Genomic DNA, 5,000 nt, shown 5'->3' with positions numbered 1-5,000 from the left:
GGTGTCGGGTAACAAGGGTGCGGGTGGACAGGGGGAGTTCGGGCATTTGAGAAGGATGCGGGTTGTAGGGTGAGGGAGGACAGGCGAGGGTGAGAGGTGAGGAGAGGGAGGGGAGAGGGGAGAGGAGAAAAATGAGGAGTGATTGACAAGGGTGAGCAGGGTGAGGTAAATGAAGAGTAACATAGGTTAACTTTATTGTGAACTTAGATTAAAGTTAATAAATAGCTGTAAACAGAGATGCTTTAGAAAAATAATGATGAGAATGAAGAGGAAAAACAAAAAAATACTGAAATTGTTAACATAGAAGATAAAACACACACACACACACACACACACACACACACACACACACACACACACACATCATATATTCACAGCCAAAATGCAACCAATAATTCTGGTGAGAAACTGGGCGTCCAAACACCTCATCGGATATACACGATTGAATCCTTGTGTCGACACGCCGAAAGGGGATTCAATTCCATTTTAAGAGGCTTATATCGCTTATCGACTCCCTCCCGAATGTTGACCTCCCTTATTTATCTATCTCTTTCTTCTGTTCCTTGTTCCTTTTTCTCTCCTCTGCTTTTTTTTTTTTTTTGGCGTTTCTCAGGTCATTCCCCTCTTCTTTTCCCCTTCTCTCTCCTTTCTTTCTCTATATATTTCGACATTACTGTTTTTTATCATGTTTCTTCTTCTTCCTCCTCCTCCTTTCGTAATTTCAGTAATATTTCCTTTGATCTCCTCCTCGATGTTTCCTACGTGCTTCCCCTTCTCCTCCTCCTCCTCCTCCTCCTCCTCCTCCAGTACACGACTTTCCCCTTCACACCACCAAACCATTACCTCTCACACGCCCCTTCCTTCTTCCCCATTGCCTCTTACCCATACCAAAGACTCCGCCATTATCCACTCTTACCCTACCCTCTATGTCCTTCCATACCAATTCCTCCTCCCTCCCTCTGCGTCACCCTCTCCCTCATCCTCCCTCACCTCCCGTCCCTCACTCACTCCCACCCTTACCTGATTTTCCTCCACCCTCATCTTTGTGTCTCTGTGTACATGCCGCCGCCTTGTCCCTCCAAAGACATCTCCCTCATGGCACCTCTCCCTCCCTCTCCCCCTCTCTCTCTCTCTCCCTCACTAAGCTGGCTCTCGGACATTAATCATCCCCCCTGACAAAAGCTTTAGGCGAGAATTTACCGCCATTGCTCGTCAGACTTTGCACATTACAGTCTCTTTTTTAAGCGTCATAAATCAAGCATTGTGTTCCTGACGCCACCCCGATCACTGTTAAATCAAGGAGACCCGACTTGCTGCTACCTACCGAACTAGACACACACACACACACACACACACACACATACACTCATATCAACATGCCCAGGTTTATACATACGGTTCGTGTTATTTGTTATTAATGCATGCAGGTACGTACAAGTGTTCTGCTATTTTGTACGTTATTTGATCCAAAAAATAGTTATTATTAATATATGCAGATTCCTCTGTCCCCAGGTGTGTGTGTGTGTGTGTGTGTGTCACTCATATGAGGGAAATTAAAAATCCACCTACAAACTTTCCCCCCCCCGTCTCTCTCTCTCTCTCTCTCTCTCTCTCTCTCTCTCTCTCTCTCTCTCTCTCTCTCTCTCTCTCTCTCTCTCTCTCTCTCTCTCAACCGTTACACACATAAATTTACATACTATACTGTCTGCTGTGGGATTTATTAATATTTTTTAGGGCCCTGTATATTTTTTTGTAATTTACCTGATGCCAATATACAAGTGCATACTATAAATATATGTAGATTTCTGTATATGTGTATGTGCGTGTGATGACCGTAACTCTTTCTATCTCCTCTCTCTCTCTCTCTCTCTCTCTCTCTCTCTCTCTCTCTCTCTCTCTCTCTCTCTCTCTGGCCACTGTTAAAACCGGTCGTATTACTAGTAACTCTTTTTTTTTTGTTTGTCAGGGACGGGCAGCCGAGCAACTCTGGCCGGCTCAGGTTAATTCACTCCCCCCATTCCTCCAAGCCTGGAGTCAGAAGGGCCTGTCCTCACCCCCTTCAGGAGAGAGACATCATCCGAGAGAGAGAGAGAGAGAGAGAGAGAGAGAGAGAGAGAGAGAGAGAGAGAGAGAGAGAGAGAGAGAGAGAGAGAGAGAGAGAGAGAGAGACAGAGAGAGAGAGATTTATGATAGCATTATATGAGTGTAAAGAGATAAATAAGTTGAAATGACAGACAATGAAGTAAGGGAAAATAAATAAATGTATAGTGAAAAGGAAGATTTAATGGAAGAACGTGATAAATAAGATAAGAAATATTTCACGAAACAATGGAAGGAAAATTTGAACGTCACTAAGAAAGAATGGAGGAAAAAATAGCGTTAAACGTGAATTATCTAACATAAATCAACAAAACCACAAAAAAAATATGAATTAACCAAAAAAGCGTGAAATATTCTCTCTCTCTCTCTCTCTCTCTCTCTCTCTCTCTCTCTCTCTCTCTCTCTCTCTCTCTCTCTCTCTCTCTCTCTCTCTCTCTCTCTCTCTCTCTCTATTTAGCGGTGTAATAAGTGAACGTAAAAGAAATGGAAGGAGCAGTAGATTATTGTCCTTCATCTCACGATTTCTTTTTTTTTTTCGTTTCACATTTGGTATTTGAACTTGGTAAACTAAAGCATCATGTATTACGTATCCTACAACAACAACAGTACTACTACTACTACTACTACTACTACTACTACTACTACTACTACTACTGTTACTACTGTAATTATTGATGGTGTTGCTGCTTCTGCCTACAGAACAAAAACAACATTAATAATAATAATAATAAAAATGATAATAATAATAATAATAATAATAATAATAATAATAATAATAATAATAATAATAATAATAATAATAACAGTAATGATAATAATGATAATAATAATAATAATAATAATAATAATAATAATAATAATAATAATAATAATAATAATAATAATAATAATAACAATAATAACAGTAATGATAATAATGATGATAATAAAAATAATAATAATAATAATAATAATAATAATAATAATAATAATAATAATAATAATAAAAATAATAAAAGTAATAATAATAATGATAATAATAATAATAATAATAATGATAATAATAATAATGATAATAATAATAATAATAATAATAATAAAAATAATAATAATAATAATAATAATAATAATAATAATAATAATACTTTTCCCTCCTTCTCTTCCTCCTCTTCCACAATATCCAACTAGCAATAAAAAAACATTAACACCGAAACACAACACGGAAGACGAACTAACACAAAAATAACCACAAATTCATTATCACCACCATCACCACCACAAGAGAAGCTAAAAAAAAAAAAAAATCAACCCACCTACACACAAGTCCAAACAAACACAACAATAGCAGAAAAAAGACCTTGAAGACCATTAGTCCCACGTTTCCTTTACAGATAAAAAAAAAAAAAAAAGTCTTAGCGGGAAGGAAAATGTCACAGGAATGATTGAGAAAGCGAGGGAGTGAAGGGTGAGATGATGTGAGGTGAATGAGTGATGGGGAGAGGAGACCACGGAGAAGGGGAGGCTGAAGAGCAAAGTTTGGTGGAGATAAAGAAACAGAAATGGAGAGTGATGGGGGTGGAAAGAGAGAGAGAGAGAGAGAGAGAGAGAGAGAGAGAGAGAGAGAGAGAGAGAGAGAGAGAGAGAGAGAGAGAGAGAGAGAGAGAGAGAGAGAGAGAGAGTTAATGGCGCTAGAAGATGGAGGAGAACTCAGGCAAAGACCGAACAAATTAGTCACATCAATAATAATAATGATAACAATAACAAAACTCAAACAGAATAAATCCTTACATAATTATCTGAATAAGTAAGAAAAAGACAGTTCCGGTAATACGCATTTCTACAAAACAAAGATAAAAACCGTGGCGAAAAACTACAGTAAAGGAAAGCAAGGTAAAATAAAAGCTAAACTAACTAAACCAAGTAAAAAAAAAAAAAATCGACGTGAAACAAACCAAAACGAAATCATCAAGTAAAATAACGGCTGAAAATGTAGCTAAAACTGGAACGCACCCAAAGTTTGATCAATATTTCGAGACATCAGAGCCAGGTGAGTTGGGAAAGTACAAATCAAAGTTAAAGTTACGTAGGTGTCCTAGTTTCCCAGACTTCTTGTTTTTGTTTTTCACTTACTTTAACCATCAACTGTCTATCCATGTGACGCCCAACACACACACACACACACACACACACACACACACACACACACACACATACAGACAGATCCCTCAAAAAAATGAATAAGGGAAGGAAAAGAACGAGAACAGAAGAGAGGGAGGAAGAAAGAGACGAGAGGATAACCAATGTTCCTCCTCCTCCTCCTCCTCCTCCTCCTCCTCCTCACGCCGCCTTCCCCTGAGGAGTGAGAAATTCATGAGGAAGACCGAAGAGGCGGACGGACCGAATACATATGAGAGAGAGAGAGAGAGAGAGAGAGAGAGAGAGAGAGAGAGAGAGAGAGAGAGAGAGAGAGAGAGAGAGAGAGAGAGAGAGAGAGAGAGAGAGAGAGAGAGAGAGAGAGAGAGAGAGAGAGAGAGAGAGAGAGATTAAACTTAACTAACGAAAAATGAAAGGAGATGAATTAAGAAAATATAAGAAAAGAAAGAAAAAAGCGGTAGAAAATGAAAATAACGGTGAAAATACCCCTGAATAAAAATAAAAAGAAGGTAAAGTCATTGGAGTCTGAGCGGAAACATGTACATATGAAACGGCATGGCCTGATTAAGAGGTAAGAGAGAGAGAAAAAAAAAAGAAAAGAAAAATCTTATCAAGAGGAAAATACCACATGACCGTAACGAAAAGAAAACATTAAAACCAAAATAATAAGAGCACAGAAATTACAAGTGAAAAAAAAAAAAACACACACGAAGCGAGAAATGAAGCTATAAAGAAACGAAACAAAAGAGATAGAAAGAGAAAAAAAG

The sequence above is a fragment of the Scylla paramamosain genome, chromosome 11 (genome assembly GCF_035594125.1).
Source record: "Scylla paramamosain isolate STU-SP2022 chromosome 11, ASM3559412v1, whole genome shotgun sequence".
Lineage (NCBI taxonomy): Eukaryota > Metazoa > Arthropoda > Malacostraca > Decapoda > Portunidae > Scylla > Scylla paramamosain.
The sequence above is the reverse complement of the archived record's forward strand: the minus strand, read 5'-3'. Positions refer to the sequence as shown.